We start from the raw sequence: 22,302 nt of genomic DNA, 5'->3' as shown, positions 1-22,302 counted from the left end.
ATCTTTTGAATAAGTGACAAATATTAATTAATTAGGAATAGTAGCGATAGTTTATGAAGGTAATAACCACCACTGTAAGATGTTAATCATTTAATTAAGCTAGTTTCTATTATGAAGCAAATTTAGAAATGGGGAGTAAATAAATACCTACAATAATGCATTTTATCTCTTCAATCAAAAAATCCATAGATGCTAATGTAATTTGTTAAAATGCAACAATGCTATTGAAAACCAAAGTTGCTATATGATAAAGTGATATTTATTAAATCTATCATTCCAGAGAGTTTTCCTGCCTTTTGTTATAAATGTATTTAACTGAGGCCATATTTTCTTCACATTTATTCTAGGGCAACAAATTGCCCTAAACACTTGCTAGTTCTTCTAGGCACAGAGAGCTACTATAGCATTAAAATTGATGTATGCAGCACCACATTACATTTTTAAAAGTAATTACAGATATCTCTTCTTTGATCACCTATAATGTAAGGTCCAAGCCCTTCTGTTGAGTCAGGAAATATCAGAAAGATAAAAATTGATTCTGAAATAAAATGCTTATTTCTCAATATTATAAGAAACATAACTGTCTGTGCGCAGTGGCTCACAACCGTAATCCCAGCACTTAGGGAGGCTGAGGTGGGTGGATCACTTGACGCCAAGAGTTTGAGATCAGCCTGGCCAACATGGTGAAACCCCTTCTCTACAAAAAAATAACAAAAATTAGCCAGGTGTGGTGACAAGCACCTGTAATCCTGGCTACTAGGAGGCTGAGGCAGGAGAGTCGCTTGAACCCAGGAGGCAGAGGTTGCAGTGAGCCAAGATCGCACCACTGCACTCCAGCCTGGGTGACAGATAGAAACTCTATCTCAAAAAAAAAAAAAAAAAAAAGATTGAAAAGAAACATAGAAACATACCCAACTTATTCATTGTGGAAGACTGTCTCTTCAGCCATTTGTATTACCTGTTAATTTTTTTTATATTATGGTTTCTACTTTTGTCATACATCTATTAATAATGAGCTGTTTATTCAAAAGTTTTTAACCAAAAGAACAGTCTGCTGAAAGAAAATCCTTTCCATTACAATATCTTTGACAGCTTTTTGCTCAGAAATTAGAAAATGAAATGATAACCACCAACAAAGGGATTCTGCAGCTGAGTATGGATTTTCTCCCAGTGACAGGCATTTTTGTAAGCACAGAGCCTAATAATTGTTTGAATAAAGAATGTGTGTGTGTGTGGTGTGTGTAATCTACACAGAAAATTGATTAAAAAATTTTCACAATGGTTAATGATATTAATAGGAATAAATCCAGATATCTTAAAAAGAGAGAGAGAGAGAGAAAGAGAAAGAGGAGCTCTGAAAATAATTCATGAAGACTCTTTACCCTGAAATCCCAAAGAACATATGAGCTTCCATCATTCATCTTAATAGTTTATAGAGTCAACTCTAATTTCACCACGGATGAAAGAGTAAACTATTTAAAACTTGAAATAACAAATAGGCAAAAAGCTATGGAGAAAAAGCTTACAGATTTATCTTAAAATTTAGCCTGACAATTTCCACCTTGACAGTTTGGGCATGTTTCCTAAAAATGATTAGCTAAAAACATTACTTTATAGTGATTCAATTGTAAGACTTTCTGAAGAACAAATCAAGACTATTTAGTACCAGGTACAAATTATTTTAGGCAACTCTTTTACTCTTAGTTTTGTTAACGAAAGGCCTGTCTTAAAGAATCAAGTCAGGCATTGACAATATTTTGTTTTTTAACTTCATCAATAGTTAATTTGGACTTCACAGCAGAATGTCCACTGAATACCTGCTCTGAACATGGCCTAAGGGACAACACTAACCTGACATCAAAAAGGCCTGTAATATTATTAACATTACACAGCATATTACATATAGAAGGTGATTCGTAGATAGGGAGTAATGAACAATGATTAAAGTTTACATGAACTTCATCTTTCAGATACAACTAGAAGCATTTTTAACCCAAAGTTATCAATAAGGCACCATTTGGCATAGCACCTAAGTTTTTCCTTTTATACTTCACCCTAAAAAGCTTGCTGTTGACTACAAAGACGTTGAAAATATAAAAATATAAAAACAATAAGAAATGTCTCAATAGTTTGTATGTCTACTTGATCATTTTAATGTGCACCTAATATTATCTTATTTTAACCATATGCTTAATAAAATGATCCAAACTCATAAATGTATTATTTCCTTTCCATTCCAATAACTCTGTTTTTAAATAGTTTGCAAACACCTAACTGACAAATTCCTGAAGCTGCCTGAGAGTCATGAACCACTTGTACCCATTCCCAATTTATTCACTTATTTATTCATTTATTCATCATTTCTACTTAAAAATAAAAATCTGTTGGTCAAGGAGTTTTATTTATATACTTCTATTAATTCACCAAATTATAAAGCCATCTTTACCAATCAAAATTTACTCTAAATTTGTTACATTAGAAGTTCACATTTCCAAATCACAGAACATTTACTAATTATTAGTCTAGATATACTATAAATATTTTGGCTTCCACTTTTTGCCATTTAATTAAATCTAATTAAATGCTCTTAATTGTATATCTCTAAGTTTACCTCCCAAATCAGAGAGGATGGAAAGACACTCTGCATTTAGGGGTATGAGGAATCCTTATCACTTTTTCCTCGATAGAAAAATCAATTTATTTCATTTTCTAAAGCCACTACGAGATGTTTTTCCAGCTCCAGGCTCAAAGACAGAATGTTTCATCCCTATTTCAATGGACACCAGAATCAACATTTTCTTTAGGTACTTGCTAAAAAGTAGTTACATGAAGTCCCCACCCAGTGGTACCTGCCTTAGTCTTTTCTTACTATAAAAGAACATCGCTATTCCCGTTTCTTCCTGTACTAGGGATCTCTTCAAACACAAGACAGTTAACAAATTGTCAGTAACTATTGGTAAACACATCCTTCCAGGGAAAGGCTTCACATTTATTTGCCTACATACGCATATTAGGGACCTTTTCTTATATAGATATAATAGTGAAAATTTTTGTAAAAGGCAAATGTAAAAAAAGAAAAAATATAAAATAAAAATCTGTTCATTTTAATGAAATGCATTATGTCCCCTAATCCGCCAGGTTGGATCTTGTCTATGTAAACAAATTCCACAGTGACTTTCACCTTCTTCAAGATACTTACTAGAAAGTATCTTAAAGGTAATGAATATAACTCTTCTATATAAAATTCTGTACATAGTAGAATGGACAGACATTAGCTACTACCAAATATTTGTTGGCAAAGAGCTAGAGCAAACATTCAAAGCATTTTTTATTTTTATTTTTTAATTAATCTACTTTGTTGAGACAGAGTCTTACTCTGTTGCCTAGGCTGGAAGGCAGTAGCACGATCTCGACTCACTGCAACCTCTGCTGCCTGGGTTCAAGCAATCCTCCCTCCTCAGCCTCCCAAGTGGCTGTGAGTACAGGTGCTCACTGCCATGCCTGGCAATTTTTTTTTTTTTTTTTTTCAGTAGAGATGGGGTTTCATCATGTTGACCAGGCTGGTCTCAAACTCCTGACCTCAGGTGATCCACCCGCCTCAGCCTCCCAAAGTGCTGGGGTCACAGGCGTGAGCTACCGCGTCCAACCTCAAAACATTTTTTAAATAAATTATTTCCAAAATGACAACTCTGAAGATTAGGAATGAAAAGAAAACTATAAAGAAAATCAGAATATTTATTTTAAAAACTGGAATTAATAATAAATCATTTAAATTATAAAATGGGTAAAGATAATCAGCATGTACAGACTGCTGACAGGCAGAACTAAATAAAGGTTTTATAATGACAAACATAAATTTCTTAGGATATTTGAAAAACTTACAATGCTTGAATCCAATGATACATATACAGAAAAATACATCATTGTTATTGTTCATGTTTAAGTAAAGTTTTATTGAATAATTGTCTCAGTCTTTACCACATCCAAAGGTCCTACTATCAGGGTTGGTCAACTAACATAGAAATCTGGTAAGATCCCTAATGCCGAAGCTTAATGGAAACACAGAAGAGTGTTCTCTATATTAGGCTGCCCAGTCCTGTTTTTGTATGACTCTCTATCTAAGAATTAAAAAAAGGTTTTTCTTTTTAATAAATAAGACAAAAAGAAGAATATATAACAAAGAGTGTATGTGGCCAGCAAAGCCTAAAATATTTATGTGGCCCATTACCGAAAAAGTTTGCCAATCTCCATTTTACAGTACACACCCTTTGCCTAATATATGTGCCTACTATATACACAGTATTAGATTTCCAGAGAAGGGAACTATAAAAAGAAACAATTTTGACTTTCCTTCCTGAGTCATATAGGCTGAAGGCTATATCTGGGATAGAAAGGGATTAATATTTCCAAAATACTTAAAATGTGTTTTCCTTTTCATCAAATCTGAACCAGTCTGTATTAAAAGTGAAAAGTATATTGGCCTGTATCTTTAATATGGATAAGGGCACCAGAGTTGTGCCCTTTTTTAGCCAAAATGTAGTTATGAAGAAAGAGGCTTCTTTAACGGATGTTAACAAATCAAGTCAGTGACAAAGGGAATGTGAATAGAGAAACCGCTTAAAGAGTAATTAGTTTGTATTTACCCCAAATTTTATTTAGATCTAAAAAAAATTACCTCTGCAAATACTTTATAAATCTAGAACTCTTTTAGTTACATAACACTGTGAGTTAAATTTCACCAAATAGTTACTGGGAGATTGGACCAAAATTGCAGATTCAACATTTGTCAGTTTTCCTTTCTGCTCTAATTCCATGAAAGGACAGAATATATACTTTTTAAGGATCCAGAAGAGTTCTAGAAAACAAATGACAGATTTTGAGGGCTATCTTAAAAATATGAAACATACAGGAAAAAAAAAGTGTGAAGTGAATCCATAGATTACCACAGACTAAAATTCACATGGACAAAAATGCTGTAGGTTTGGTAGTATAATAGTAAATATCACCAACATCCATGATAGGTATTCTCAAACAAGGTTAAGCAAAAAACTAATGATTACTATACATTTAAAAAGGATCACCACTTTAAAAGAGCTATGCCAATTTCTACTAAAAGAAGAATTTACACTGAGAACTTACTGAGAAAGGGGAATAAAAATTACCTATATTAGAAGAAAAACCATACCGGCATCAGACTTATCTTCAACGTCGGTTAACAGAAGAGTATGGAGAGATGGCTTCAAGCAGATAATTTTGAATCTAGAATGTTTTACTCAAGCAATCCAACATCAAGTAGAATGAAAAATACAATGTTTTAAGATCTACAAGAACTCAGAAATATTAGTATCAATGAAACCACTCTGAAAGAATTAACTGAAATGTACTACAATAATAAGGAAAAATGGATCCAAGGAAGAAGATAATGGAGAATGAGAAATAGTCAAATAAAAAGATAAACATAAATCAAAAATGTTAATTGAAAATATAGGAGAATTGAGATATGGGAGGCTGTGCTAAGCAAGAAATACAGTTCAAAGGCATAAAGGAAAAGACTGATATATTTATCCATATAAAAAATGAAATGAAAACAAAACTTCAAAATGAGGAAAGACAAAAATGTTTAAAAAGTCTACATAATGGCTGATAAACATATTCATCCTATATATGACTTACAAAATGTCAATAGCTAGATTATATAAAAAGATTCTAAAACTCTCAAAGAAAAAATGAGCAGGGATATAAACAGGAAAACACTACAGAGAAATTACAGAGAAAATGAACAAAAGTGACCAATAAATATATTTAATGACTTCCCACCTCCCCAGTAACTCTGTATTAATAAAGTTAATATAGATTAATATAATTAAAGTTAACTTAATATAGAGTTAACTTTAATTTCCATAATGGAAATTAAAACAGCAACATAATTCACTCTCCAAGAGACTGGGGCAAGCAAAACATGGTAATACTAAGTCGTGGTGAGGAGAATTAAAACAGAAGCTTTATACACTGGTAATGCAAATGTAAATTAGGAGAGACTCTTCTAACGTACACTGGCAATAGTTTGCTCTTGGGAATTTCATTCTTATAAATAAAAAATATTTGTAGATGAATAAATGTATCCATGTGTGAGTTAAATATGGACAAACATATACAGAATATCCACTGCAACATTATTTTTTATAGTAAAAAATATTGAAACAACCTAAATATTTACCAACAAGGAATCAGTAAATACATCATCTTCTATGCTAGAAAATACTGCGCAGATTTTTTTTTGAAAACACTGAATATTTAATGTGTTGTTACACTGTGAATACTAAACATTAACATAGTGAGAAAAATATCTAATGCATTTTAAAAAGTTTTTCATTTATATTTTCGATTTCTCCTTCCACTCATATATCGATTTTGCCCTTATGCAAACTACACATCTGTAAGAATATCTAGGTCTTTTTAAAACTTTTTATTAGCATATAAGCTTTTTTGTAAATATAATTGCCAATATTCATATTTTTTTCCCAAAAAATCGAGATAGTGCTATAAAATATCCAAAATATAGGAATGGAAAAAAGCAACTCACAGAAAAAATGCTTGTTAGATAATTCTATTTGTTTAAAATAAACACAATTGACATAGATATATATGTATATATGCGTAAATGTTCAGAAAGTAAAATTGAAAAACACCACCCTGAAATCTTAATAGTGCTTTAATTTGTAGAGGATAATGAGAAAGCAGTAGGAATGGAGGACTCTTTTCCATTTCACAATACATTTCTATATGCTATTCATCTTTTACAATAAAAATACACTTACGTGACTTCTACAACTAAAAGCATTCAGTTATACAGATTAAACAAGAGGAGAAAACTTAAAAAACAAAAATTGTCATTTTTTTCACTGTCAGTCTTTACATTCATTTTATTTGTCATAATCTGAGGTTTTATGGTTCTTCATATGTTGACTACTTATTAGTAAATAAACAACTTGCTATCCAATTTTAAAGATTTTCTATTTAAGTTAGTACAATAATTCAATATAAAATAAAAAAGTATTAGCAATAAAATAAAGATTGCATCCCAGAAATCTGGATGATGTTGAAGCCATGGTCCTCATTTTCTTCTTCTAGATACTCACTCTACTATTACATAGAGTCAGGCCAGGTTAACACATGACTTGGGAAATGTATGCTCTTTTTCCCACATTCTGGAATTGGAATTTGTGGTGACATATTTTGAACAGTTAATGCTCCCAGAAGATCCTGTTACAAACTTAGAACAAAATAATGAATGGGTTATTACATCTGTGTGTGTCTTAAGTTTATTTAGGAAATAAGCATCTTACCAAGAAAAAGGCCTCAAATCAGGGCTTCATGACCACTAAAGCATAATAACCTCCCACTCTACATTCACTTTGTATGAATACACTTAAGGCAGCTTCTAATAAAGGCTGCATATGTTCTGTGTTATTTTGGAACATATACTGTCTGTTAGGTTAAAAGAGCTTGTCTATGAATCAATAATAACTTGGAATCTGGACATCTCTTTGGAGATTAATGGATAGCTAAGTAGAGCTATTCACACCAGAGACCATTAACCCCCATTGGTCCCTGTCCAGTTTGTAGCAGCTGCAGAAAAGGAACACTACGAAACACAGAATTACTTTTTTGGACGTTATTCCAATGATCCTCAGCAAGTGTCTTTTGCAAAAAATCAAAATGGATTAATTTTTTAGGCCAGGTTCACTATATATATTCTATTCAATTCAGAAAATCCATAAGTCTAAATCCGGATAGCTGCTATTGAAATGTTCATACGCTACTCAGGTCTATTCAGGGAACTGGGATAGTTCTGATGCAACAATGCTTTAATAAGATACAGATTCTTCCATAAGGGTCAGTGATAACTCCAATGTTCAGCTGACAAAAATAAGTCAGGCCTAATTTACCACATGAGTCTTGTCTGCGCTCCTTACAGTTTATCCTGCAAAATCAATGACTATTCCTGTGGCATAAACCAGATCATTCTATTTTTAAGGTCTTGGTCACTATTTATTAACTCATCTAGTAAAGTACTCAACTTGAAATAATATAGAATTTAGATGCAAACCATTTACATTAATTTTTTCCCCAAAAAGGGACTTGTGATGAAGTGAACAGTATGGCTTCCTGGCTTTTACTACTATGACAAACTAGACAGTTTTGTTTGGACAAATAAGAATGCCAATTTTGTTTGGAAAATCAAATGAGAATGCTGTCTAAAGGTTCTCACCAAGGAGACAATCCATCCAGAAATGATTGTCAAGGTAAGCTAGCCCTAGACCAGACAAGGAAGAGGTAACAGCTCTAAATCCCCTCTCCTGTTTAAATTCTTATTACCCTTATGGTATCTAAATCAATGCAACCATGCCTTGTACTGAGATATAATTCCTTGAGATAACTGAGATAAAACAACCGAGATAACCCATTGACATAGCATCTACCCTGATGCTCAATGCAGAGAACACAGGCGTTAGCAGCTGCTGTACCTAAGCTTCAAATGGTTTTTCCCCAGTTTATCAGCTGTATGAGGGTGCCTAAATTATGCACCCTGCCTAAAACTTTAGTTTTCCTTCCTGCAAAACAGGAATAACAACAATATCTACTCTACTAGGTTGTTGGGGAAATCAAGTGAGATCACGGACTCCTGCCTTTACCTCTGCTTTATGACACCTTCTGTCCTCCTTGTCTTTCAATGTATTTATTTTCTGCCTTTCCCACTTTTTCCCCCCATATTTTCCCCTATTTTTCTTTTTTTAAAAAAATCCAGGAACTTGTGTCCTGAGGGATATTTTTCTTCTTTTGCTTTGATTCACTGTTTTTAGATACTATAAATTGGCAAATTTATCCCAATTGGAGAGATAATCAGTGAGAAATAAACAACATAGCGACAGAATATTTTGAAATTTATGAAGGTTTTGTTTTAATGTCTCCAAGAATTTACTAATGACAGTAAAATAAGCAAGATTTTGTCCTTATATAAGAATGAAATACATGTGTTCATCTCATTACTATGACTTCATTCAATATTTGAGTGAGAATACAATTGTTAAAGTTATTTATGAGATATAATTTACATACAGCAAAAAATTACCCTTATAAGTGGGTAGTTATATGAATCTTGACAAACACTTACAGTCAGGTAACCACCAATACAATCAAGGTAAAAATAATTTCCAACTCTGCTCACCCTTGCCCTCACAACCCAGGCATTTAGCAATCAGCAATTGTTTTCTGTCCCTGTAGTTTTATGTTTTCCAGAATATGATAATAGAATGATATAGCATGTAGACTTCTGAGTTGGTTTCTTTCCCTTAGTGAAAGGCATGTGAGATCCATCCACGTTGTTGCCTGTATTCGTATTTTGTTCTTTTTACTGTTGAATATATAAATTGCATGGATGTACCCCAGTCTGTCTATCCATTAAGAAATTGATGGGAATGTGGGTGGTTTCTAAAATTTATCAATTATAAAGAAAACCACTCTAAACATTAGGTACAGGTTTTGATTTCTGGTATGGATGTAGAGAACAGGACTTACGTTTTCACTTGTCTTTGCTAATATGTAGGAATAGCATTGCTTGGTAGTATGTCAGACTTTATCAGAAACTGTCAAATGGTTTTCCCAAAACAACTTTATCGTTTCTCATTCCCACCAGCAATGCATGAGATTTTAGTTGCTTGCTCTACATACATGTCAGTACTTGATATTGTCATTTTTTAAAAAAATTAGCCATTCTAATAAAGGTGTTGTGGTAGCTCATTGTGACTTTAATTTATGTTTACTAATGATAAATGATGTTGAGCATCTTTTGCCTCCCATATATCTTCTGTAGGGAACTGTCTGCTAAAATACTTTGATCTTTTTTACATTGTGTTCGTTAACTTATTATTGAATTGTAAGGGTGTTTATGTATTTAGGATACAAATGTATTATTCAATATAAATTTGCAAATATTTTCTTCTACCTCTTGAGTTTTCCTTTTATTTCTCAAATGCACCTTTGAAGTCCAGTGCTAAAAAATTAATTTTTAAGAAGGTAAAAACTTACTTAAATTACTACTTCATATTATTTTTCCCTTTATAAATGTCAGTGAAATATTACGGTCATATGTTTTTCAAAGCTTTTAGCTCATTACACTTTTCTGATCTACTTTCCAAAAGAGAAGACTATGCATAGTTAATAGCTCAAGTGCTCTTTTGAATTTCTTTGCCACATAGCTTATTCTCTAGGGAAGAAACACTTACATAAACATGTTGCTCTGAAGAGTACAGAGGGGAACCTTAGTGACACAGTTTTTGGTTCTGTCATCAGGTGTAGACATAGACTTTAGTTTCTCTTATCTCTTCTCTCCATTCTTAATACTTTTCCAGTTTGGGTTTGGGCCTACATTCATCCTCGAGTCCTATTAAACAGGAGTGTGATTTTTGTTCTCCCAACTCAACAAGACAACGTCTGCTGAGTTTCCTTTTCTCCCAGGAGCTGTTTCCCAGATCCATGGCTCACATGCTGGCCAAGGTGCTGAAGTGTCATAGTGCTGTACTAAAAAAGCTTTCCCAGGTGGAGACCTCGCCATTTCTCAAATCTTAGCCTTCCTCTCTGAGATAAGTAACAACAGACAGAGCAAAGATAAAAGGCAAACAAGCACTTTGGGAGCATCCAATAGACCTGGGCCTATGTTCTGCATTTGACATTACTCATTTGTTTATTTACTCTTTCTTTAATGTATTCATTCATTCATTCAGCAAATAACTCTTTCAGCATCTGCTCTGTGTGCCATGCTAGGAATTAGGAATACAGTAGTAAATGAGACAGACTTAGCTTTTTCCCTCAAAGAAATGGCAGGTAGTTTGTTGTCCTGAATAAGCTGTTAAGCTTTTTTGCGTTTCATTTGTCTATTCTGAAACGGAGAAAACAGTTCCTAGCTCACACATCTAATGAATGTTATAATTAAACAAGACAAACCTAAAATATCCACATTTTTTAAAAATAAGGTGGATGTGATATTCTTTGTGGTCTTCCCTCTCCCCCATTTTTCTGCAAAAGGGACCTCCTAAATAAATTATATCTAAGGTGGAAAAGAAAGGTCCAGCTGCAGTAGTAACTCATCAAAATGGATGCTTGTGACGATGGAGAGCTGGTTTTAACAAGAAGCCCAAGCCAGCCAGGTTTCTAGTATATAATCCTGATAATCTACTCAACTATGGTCCTACTGCAATAGCTTCTGAATAAATGCTCAACAGTTCAGGTTGCCTTTCCAAATATTTTCACTCCTATACTAGTGCTTTGACTAGTCTCTATAGTTGTCATTCACCCATCTATCCTCATCGTAAGCACACTTTGCACTTGTCAATGAGGCCTTTGCATTTGAAGGAGAAAAACATGGAAAATAGAACCAGAAAACAGTCTGACATCATGTACTAAATTTCCAGAAAACAGATTATCTAATATCTTGGGAACGCGATTCAAGGAGCACGTTCTTCTGAGATAAAAAACAGCTTTTACAATACAAGCTATTAAAAGGCAACGATGCAATACAAGCTTTTTATTGTTAACTCCATTCTCGTAACTTCAGTTTCAGTAAAAGATCCCATTAGAAATGCTTCCCCATGTGGCGACTGCTCTGGAATTTCCACCATTATTTTCTAAGCATTTTATCTATTGTTATCATAAAGCTATAAAAGAAAGGTCTGGATCAACAGTGTGTACATATGAATCTTTTGGTCTAAAAGCCTAAGACTCAATCCGACAGGGGATAATATAAAACTTTAGAAGCCACCCAGTTTCTGTCCAATCTGCCATGAAATAAATTCAGAGACAGAAAGAGAGAGAGAAGAAGAAACCTGGCTGTTTTCTATTCATAAAGGTCTCCTCCAAAAGCTAGTCAGTTGTAACTAGCTAACGTAACTAGCAATAATGAGTTTATTTAGTAAAAATTTTGCATGTGTTCTCTTTTATTCCTTAAACTAACCAGTAAAGTAGATAGGAGCATTACCCACATTTTATAGAAGACAAACTGAGGATTATAGAAGTTAAATAACCTTGTCCAAGGTCATACAGGTAGCAAACAGCAGAAAACATTTGAATGTAAATATTCTACCCTCAAACCTTTTATTAAATTATGCAAGATAGAACTTTGAAAGGCTAACATCCTCATCATTAGCACACAGTAGGCATATAACAGAAATTATCAGCTGGTAGATCAGTGAATTTGAGGGCTCCAAAATAGGTTTAGTGCTTATAAAAAGCACAGTTCTTTGTAGACAGAACACTACCTATTATGACAATAAGCTGTTGGCAGGACCTGAAAGAAATCAGGGAGGGCCTCTTGAGGATTAAGAAGGTATAATGAAAATCAGGAAGCTGGTTTAATGAGAAAGAAATGCAATATACTTTGCCTCTCCGATGATTCCTTTTGTATTTGGTGTACTCATCTAGGAGCAACTCCGTTCGTTTTCTTACTGTCACTCTTTTTTTCACATGGCCTGGAAACGATTCATGTTTCTTTAGTGATGCATGGGGAGAGAACAGCTTATGCAGACAATTATAAAAAGGATGGATTATTGCTAGAGACTGATGGGTCAATATAACATATGGTGTTCAATGCAACTCCGTATCTTTGGAAGTTACTGACAAGTCTATAGGTACAGCAATATAAAGCAGATTTTACCACGTGCATAAATTTGCAGAATGACTAAATTTTTTTCATCACCAAAAGCTATGGACTAAGCCATCTCTAGTGACTTGTGAAATAACGTATGCAAGAAATCTAAATACAAGGACATACAAAGAGTAGAATAATAAAAAAGATATCAACAGGGAATTATTTGAAGCACACATGTATTAGGAGTAAGTTCTATTACACGAGAGAAAGGTAAATGATTGTTATAGGAGAAAACAATTATATACTGTCTATGAGAGAAAGTAATCATTGAATATTTATATTGGAAGATACCATTAATAGAGGATAATCTAAGTCTTTCATGTTACAAAATGAGAATGGAAACCGAAATAATTTATACTGTATGAACACTTATATAGTTAGCCTAGGGCTCGTCTCAGTGCACCATACTGCCCCAAAGATTTTTCGTGAACTGAAAATTATAGTACTTTTTTATTTATCTTCTGTTTTAGGTTCCCTTTGATTCTTAGATATTTTTCTTTTATGTTTCTATTAACTCAGCCATTCACCCTTTCCCTTCTTTAGTCACTGCCTGACACTTGGTTGCAATCTACCTTTATACAATTAATTAGGGTGTAATTCTCCAACTTGCTATGATTCTTTTTAATTCTCAGACTATCATCCAAATTCTTTGTCAGCCCCACTTTAAAAGTTGCCAGGACACCAACAGCTCATGCTAAAATATTTTTCATTTCTGGTAAAATGCCATGTAAGTGGAATGCTAGTAAAATTTTAGATTCCATATAATAAATATAATCCATATAGCAGACCATCTTGCTATCCACAGAAAGCTTCTGCACACACTATTTACAAAGGATTCTTTACTACAAAAATTATATGGAGAACATCCTTTCTCTGTTCTTTATCTAAACTATTCCTTGGTAAGAGGAAAGGCTGATGATTATGCTGAAAAGGGGAACCCAGAGCACTTTGCAAATTTATGTTCTTTAACCGGCACGTATTTTAACCTTCAACTACTTTCTATTTTCCTACATTCACTATTCTAATTCATCTTTCCAGAACACTCACTTCCATTCCCAAAATACACACCAACAAAACCTAAGATTTTAGATTTTGTTTACCATGTTCTCTGTGTCAGACATGGTTCTAAATCTTCCATATTTATCATTCACCACATTCTTTCAAGATAGGGATTGTCGTTGTCTCTATTCACAGATGAGAATACTGAGCCTTAGAGAAGTTAAATAATCCAATCAATCTTGTAGAGTTGATCCCAGGTGGCGTGATCTCAGAGTCTGTACAATTAAGTACTAAGTTTCATTAATAAACAATCTCACACACACACACTCTCTCTCTAAATTTAATAACCTTCATCAAGGCTAAATTTCCATTATATTTCACCTTGCATTTTTCAAGGAATACACTTATTAAAAGAAAAAGTACAGACATAAATAGGGAGATAACTTATCCTCAAGTTTTCCAATTATACTTAATCACCTAGTCAAAAGCATTCAGGTTTGCATAAGTCCCTATATTATCAAGACTTTTCTTTTTACAAGAGAAGAACATAGCCAGAGAGGCAGAGCAGAATGTATATGCCAAGGACCTAGGTTTATATCTAGTCTACAGAAAACCTCATCATATTCAGAGAATTGATTTTTAAACTTCCTCTTCCATGAGGAGAATTTCTAATTTAAATGCAGTTCACTATCAGAGAATGCATTAGTTCTGTGTAATGCATCCAGAAAATGTTCAATAAATATTAACAGATAATTACTAAAGTTATAGATAATATAAATTACACATGTAATACACACATCTGAGTTTTTAAAAAACATAAATTCAAAATAGGATTTTAAATTATATACAAGAACAACTGCAGAATTAACTTCCTGAAAGGTACAGCAAGCACAGGATACGAAATAACCTGAACCTTACTTAGTAAACACATACAAACGATGATGCAATTACACTGTTTTTTTAAAAAATTATTTTCTTCACAATTCATTCTCAATATGATTTTCAGTTTCAAATATTAAAATCACTGAAGCTTAAAGTGTCTGTTCTCAGTTTAAGAGAAATATAGGGTGATAACATTGAATATAAAAGATCATTTTAGAAAAGAAATACATATTAATGTATTTACGCTGAGGCCTAAATTATCAACCAATATGTTGCTTATTATTAATTTGAGAGAGAACTGCATTGCTTTAGGGGCTGAGAAGGGGCCTAAACTGAGACATAATGAACTGCCAAGCGGAAAAGGATGTTAGAGGTCATTAAGTTATACCTTATAGTTTTCCAGATGAGGACACTGAGACACAGAGAGTAGTTGGGACAACCCAAGGTCAAACCACAAATTAGTGGCAGAGAAAAGATAGGAGCTCAGAGGACCAAACGCAGTGGCTCATGCCTGTAATCCCAGCACTTTGTGAGGCCGAGGTGGGTGGATCACCTAGGTCAGGAGTTTGAGACCAGCCTGTCCAACAGGACAAAACAATACAAATACATCTCCACAACAAACACAAAAATTATCCAGGTGTGGTTGGTGCACACCTGTAGTCCCAACTACTGTGGAGCCTGAGGCAGGAAAATCGCATGAACCTGGGAGGCAGAGGATGCAGTGAGCCAAGAGTGTGCCACTGTACTCCAGCTTGGGTGACAGAGCAAGACTCTGTCAAAAAAAAAAAAAAAAAAAAAAAGAGCTCAGAGGATCCTAGACCTCAGGGTACCGTATTTGAAGATGGGACAATCTTGGAAGGTGTCAGTAAACTTTAAATAAATAGCACTCCATCTAGTAGTTTCTCTTTCAGTCAAGGATAAATGCAACTGAAGACAAGTCTTGGCTTTATACGGAGCAAGGCAGCTCAGAGATTCACAGCAATAATTCTTGTGTGACTAAGCAAAGGCCTCTACTGCTTTAAATCCCTGCATGCTTTAATCTCCAGCTGTCTTTCTGGTGTATTCTCTCAGGGTAGGGAGGGATCTTAAAGGTAATAACTTTTAATTTTGTAAAAAGTTCAGATGATTTTAGTGGCTAAGTATTTATATAGGTTATCATTTTCAAAGTCCAAATGTTGGTGAATGAGGATATTATACAGGGGAAAAGTCTTGCCTACGTGGAATATCTATGACTTTGATAATGAATAGTGAGCAGGTTCTGCAAGGAGATATGTTGGAAAATACTGAGCTCCCATGACTAAAATTAAGACAGGAAATAAATCAATCTCAGAATCTCTCAAAAGATGTTAAATGGGCAGTTTGTTGGTTTTGGGAAGTGAGAAGGGAGGTGGTAATTATTTTAATCCATATTTTTGTGGCACAATGCCACAAACATGTACATATTGTGCTTAAAGTATATTCACTTAAATGAGATTAGCATCTCATATCTGCTTCCAGGAATAGCTCAGACAGAAACTGGTGCTGGGGCAAGGTAAGAAATGATGGGTTTACCTTCCCTTGTCAAACAAGCTTTATCATTTAGAGTAAGCACAAGGCCAGTTTAAACCAGCTTAACTTTTACACGTATGTATGTATTTATATTTTCATAGAACTACATATTTATTTCTCACATATTTAATTAGTGTCAAAGACAGCAGTGATAACAGAAAGGAGCCCTGGAATGAAACCCAGAAATCTTGAGTTGACATCCCAGAGCTGCATGTACCTGGCTTCTGCCCTTCACCAAGTCAATAGCTTCAGGATTCTAGAGCTACAAGACGAAAAGCTTAGACTTCCTCCAGGGCAACTTCCATATTACATAAATGGGGGAGATAAGTAGGTTAGACTTATTCAAATGCAGAAAACTAGAAAATTGGCTGAGCTAGGACTCAGTCAACAGCCACTCTAACCTCCTTCTATATCATCTTCTACTATTGTAGAAGATGGAAAGTTAAAAACCATCTTTCACCAATTCCCTTTATATTAGGATTCTTCACATGGCGTAGGTTTCATCAAACTCATGAGGGGGGAGTAATCATTCCACAGCCCACACAAGTGGGCTCACACAGTGGTAGAATCCCTCTTTGTTATTATTTGATGCCATAGGTTTCACATAAGGAGAAATATGAGTCAATGACAATTTTTACTTTTTTTCAATGGATCCTGGTGTTTAAAAAACTGCAAGAAGGCACTGGAATTAAATGATTAAGTTTGGGTCCAGGCACAGTGGCTCATGCCTGTGATCCAAGCACTTTGGGAGGCTGAGCTGGGGGCTACCAGTGTGTAATCAATCCACATTATATGTAAGGAAGTGTGTTTGTTATGTGTTGGCCTTCAGAAGTATTGCTCCACTTGAGCCCAGGAGTCTGAGACCAGCCTGGGCAACACGGCAAAACCTCGTCTCTACAAAAAATAGAAAAATTAGCCAAGTGCGGTGGTATGCACCTGTAGTCCCAGCTGCCATTGCACTCCAGCCTCCTGGGCAACAGAGTAAGACCATATTTGAAAACAAACAAACAAAAAAAGATACTCTGCATAGAAATTAATCACAATTTCTTTAAATATGCAGGTTTTTAAAAATTTTTGATTAAAATTTCCCAAAGGAAATAGCTCCAAGTTTTAAATATTTGAAGGGGAAATCATTTTATTTTATTTATTTTATAGACAGGCTCTCACTCTGTGCCCTAGGCTGGAGTGCAGTGGCATGATCTGAAATTCCTGGGCTCAAGCCATCCTCCTGCCTCAGCTTCCTGAGTAGCTATGACTACAGGTACACACTACCACACCCAGGTAATTAAAAAAAAATTATCTGGAGGTGGTTTTTGCTATGTTGCCCAGCTGGTCTGGAACTCTGGGCCTTAAGCAATCCTCCCGCCTCCACTTCCCAAAATTCTGGGATTACAAGAGTCAGCCACCACATCAGCCATATTTTCATTTAGACAATTTAATTTGGAACAATTTGAGCAATGCTTCTGAAGGCCAACACATCATGAACACTCTTCCTTAAATATAATGTGGATTGATTACACACTGGTAGGTATTTATATTTTGAAGTGCCATGATGAGTTCTGAATCTTTAGATAAGAAATAAAAAGGGAGGACCAGAGGAAGTGTACTCTCCAGAGAAGCCAAATTTAGTCGGGGAAATAGAAATAGGGTCAATGTCAACAGCAGCAAGATGACGACAGACCAATGGCTGTTTACACCACAGTCTTTCCAGGTTTTCTGACAAGCTTTGTGTTACTTCATATCTTCCTTATTTAATCCTGGTCACTAACTACAATACAGTACTAACATTTTAACTCAGCTATACAAACCCAAAACTTCAATAAGTTTATCAGAGACAATACTGATATGTTAAAAAAAAAAACTCACAAAACACATGCATACAGAATATAATAATATGACATATTTTGCAACTGTGTCCACAATTAAGACCTCCTGTACTAAGTAGAATGTCACTGCATATAGGGTATTGAAATACAAAAGCCATTTCTTGTGTAGCACCCAAGGAAAGTCTTTCATATTCAAACTGCCTTTTACATTAATGGAAGTGCCAAAATGATTTGCATTTGTATATTCGCAAATCATATTGTTTTAATATTTCAAAGATAACGGATCACACTCACCCCTTATCCTATTTGATTCTATTAGGTTTTCAAAAAGGAACTTTGGGTGGACACAACATACAGAAATCCTATTAAGCATATGATTAATAGGATTAAGCATATGCACATGAAGGTATGCATGTAGAGTGTTTAGAATATGACTCATATTTAAATGCTCCATTAAAAAACTATTAATATTAGGATTAGAATATAAATCTACAGTAAAATGGTATTGATGACAGAAACATTTTAATCTCTTGTCAGTAAATTATTGATATTTCAAAGTATTTTATAAATTCTGGTACAACACATACACCCACCACAATAATGTGAATCCTTTCAAATTCTTGTTTTGCACATATAGTACAATATAAACTTGATAAATATTTTTTTACAATTAATATAGAAATGGATGAATGAGAGTCAGCCCAATGTCAGACACAGTTGTTGAAATACATTAAGTATTCAACAAGTGGATACAAAAATATGTTTGCACTGCCAATTATAGCAAGGTCTTTGTGTAAAATTAAAACTAAAACTAAGATACTTCATATCTTGTTAAAGACTGGCTTAATTTTTGTAACACAGTATACTTCCAAGTGCTTTTACCTGAAGAAGACTAAGCATTTCTCCAGCATGCCTGTCCATAACTAGTATTTATCCTCTATGCAATTCGTTAACATGGTACCTAAGAGTTGACAAAGAAAGGCAGCTACCACTTTAGTTAGATAATTCATTAATCCATGTTATTTTATCGTTTTGTGGCCCACTGTAGTGACTCTCACTTATCCATTTATTTATTCAATAAATATTTCCCAAGTTCCTATTATGCACTATACAAGGTGGATATTCCACAGTATGCTTAACAGGTATGGCCCCTCCTTTCTCCCAGCTTAGTTTAGAAAGGCAAATAATCAGGAATGGAGGTGTTTATATGGGGCTGAAAGATTAGGGAGGAGTAAAAGGGAAAAGGAGCAACACTTCCTGCACATCTTCTACGTGACAAGCACAATTCCAGGTACTCCTCCATAGTTCCTCTTTTCAGGGAATTGTTGCCGACATGTGATGTCTCTCCTGGACACCCAGCTTTAAAATTTCTCTCTTTTGTACTCTGTCCCTTTACTTCTCAGACCAGCTGACACTTAGGGGAAGCAGAAAAGAACCTACGTGAAATATCGGGGGTGAATTTCACCTGATAGGGAATGACCTCTCCAGCCACCCAGTCAAACATTTTGGAGTCATCTCTGACTCTTTTCTTCCATTTCCACTCTACGGTAAAACCATCACTAAATCCTGCCAGCTTTGCATTCAAAGTATGTGCTAACATTACCCAGTTTTCCCATTTCCTCCACTGCCACCCTAGTCCATCATCACATCTGGTCATACAAAGGTACCTCTACTGCCTCTCTTGTGCATCTGTAAGCTATTCTCTCTATGACGACTGAAACAGAATCATATTCCTATTTTTCAGATACTTTTCAAATACAAATGATTTTCTGTTGAATTTAGAATAAAATATGAAGTTCATGTTGTGGTCTGTCAAGTTCTATAAAATCTGGCCTTCAATTACCGTGCCCAACTATCTCTCAATCTCTGCTTTGCTCAGTGTGTTCAACTACTCCAGGCTCCCACTGGAGTTTTCAAGCACACCTCCACTTCAGGCCTGTTTCACTCACATGGAGTATTCTCGCTCAGAGCTGCATGTTTCTTTGTTGTGTTTGCTCAAATGTCAGCTTCTCAGAAGACTGAATGTGTTCACCCTCGCTGAAATAGTAACTGCCCTTAACCATTCTCTATGTCCTTATCCTGCTTAAATTTTCTTTATAGAGCTTGCCATTTTCTGAACATCAATTACATTATACATAATACTCCTATTGATTTCTTTATTATCTGCCTTCCCACCTGAATATATCCATACAGACAGGGCTTCCACTATACAAGGCTCTATCCTCAGCACCTATAACAGTACTAACCATGTACCAAATCCAAGAACACATTTTTTGAAATAATGGATTATTTCATTTGATTCTTATATGAAATTGCTAATATTATTACTATCACCAAAAAAAACAGGTAAAAAATAATGAAACAATTTTTGGAAAGAGATAAAATAATTTAGGAAACAGGGCTCATGATTGAGGATTAGATGACTAGCAGAGGATTTAAAAAGTGAAGAAGTAGAAATAAGAGAGACAGATGTTTTGATTTTTTTTAATTTCTCAAATTTTTTAATTTTAATATTACAAATGAAATATTTTGGGAAACAATGTACCTTAATTCTGTAAATTAAGATTTTAAAATTAATACTCTGCTTTGTTAATTTCCAATAAAAATTAAAACCTATACACGAAGATCATTTATAAAAGATGAGAAATGACACAGAATATATAGAGTGAACACTACTTAACCACTCCTCCACTTTTCTGTTTCCATGTCAGACACATGCCTGGTTTCTGACCCTTGTTAGACCAGGAACAAATTACAATTCGAAAGTAGGGCATAAAGCCCTGGAGTTGAGACTTGTAAGGATGTAAGAGCTTACAACAAAAGAACATAGGAAAGTGTGGTGAAGGCTAAAGAGAATTAGAATGCCTTTCCCCATTTGGTGAATGAATAGATTTTTGTGTTTTGTTTTAGCATATCTTCAGGCCTGAATGGAATGCTTTGTGTAGTAAACAGAGTAAAGCTCAAAGAGTTTACTGCCTCCATATGGTTCCAACCACATACGTACAATGGTAGATTCATTGGGGGGGCATTTGTGGGGGGAGGACAAGTCATTTTCCTAGAAAAGGCAATTGTGTTTCTAGAACTTTAATGAGCAAGAGTTCAAATGCAAGCCAGAGCAAAAAATCATACTCAGAACATCAGTTTGTTGGTGCCTTTCCAAAACAGCAATTTGATAAAAGTGCATCTGCAAGTCTTTTATCTGCAAACTTAATTTCATTATTGTACTATACTGTACTTAAAAAAAAGATCCACACATTTATTAAAATTGTAATGAATGAATCACTTAGGCTTTGATCTCCTACACCAGTTTTACTGAGCTCCCCTAAAGGGAGATCAATTAAGCATACATTTTTCCACCTTTTAAAATAATACTCTCAGACAGAGCATTTGAATTTCATTTTATTAAAATGTGGGCACAGTAAACATTATAAAAAATAAAATTCCCACCATTCACACTATTTTTAAAAGTATCAGCAACTGTATCATTTCATTATTGATAGGAAAAATAAAATTTTAGTTTGATGATGGGGTTCAGGATATAATATCCCCAAATATGACATTATGGCATGCTGAAAACTGCAGAAGCAGGAAGGTCACCCTCATCCTCTTCTGCCTTTCACTCCTGAAGCACATCATAAAACATAGGAAAGATTTTCTGACCTTCTCCTCAAGCAGGTCATAAGATACTCAGGTGAAAGATACCCTCCCTATACTGGGAGGAAAGGAACATCCTTATCTCTGAAGAAGGGTCACACAGAAGAATCTAAACAAACACCCTGATAAGTTTCCCTAATTTAGTACAATTAAATCATACCAAATTTGTCCATTCATACTTTTGTACAACTGTCCACTCTTCATCAAATCTAGCACAAAATACACAAGTTTAACTATTTTTTCAGGTCTTCACTTCCTTACAAAGGCCTCCATGTCAAGTAAAACGTATATGAAATACCTTCGTATGCTTTTCTGTTGTTTATTAGCTATTTTGTTATAGGAACTTCAACCATGAACCCATAATGGGTGAGGGAAAGATATTTTTCCCCTCCTATAAAGATATTTCCTAAGTGTTGTCTGACACAATACACTAAAAACTACTTTATGACACAATCAGAAGCACTAATAAAATGTTGTTTCTAGGAAAGTGCTCTCTTCATCAAATGACATGCTTTCCTAGAAAATAGAATCCTATTCAATATTGTGAGAGTTTTGATTTATTTGCTATAGTGTACCATTGCTTCTGTGTTCTAAAACACAAAAAGATTCATATAATAATGAATTTGTTAAAATGACTTTCCTTAAGAAACACACATTTATTTTCCAGGGCATATAAAGAGCTTAGTTATG

The 22,302-nt window shown here is 34.4% G+C and overlaps 1 protein-coding gene across 24 annotated transcripts in view; it reads right to left on the bottom strand.

Moving 5' to 3' along the window:
• Positions 1 to 22,302, bottom strand: part of NRXN1 (neurexin 1) — a 1,133,558-nt gene that overhangs the window by 1,080,907 nt on the left and 30,349 nt on the right. The gene's annotated exons all lie outside the window — the stretch shown is intronic.

The sequence above is a fragment of the Pongo pygmaeus genome, chromosome 12 (assembly GCF_028885625.2).
Source record: "Pongo pygmaeus isolate AG05252 chromosome 12, NHGRI_mPonPyg2-v2.0_pri, whole genome shotgun sequence".
Lineage (NCBI taxonomy): Eukaryota > Metazoa > Chordata > Mammalia > Primates > Hominidae > Pongo > Pongo pygmaeus.
Note: the sequence above shows the minus strand (reverse complement) of the source record. Positions and strands in the feature narration are given on the sequence as shown.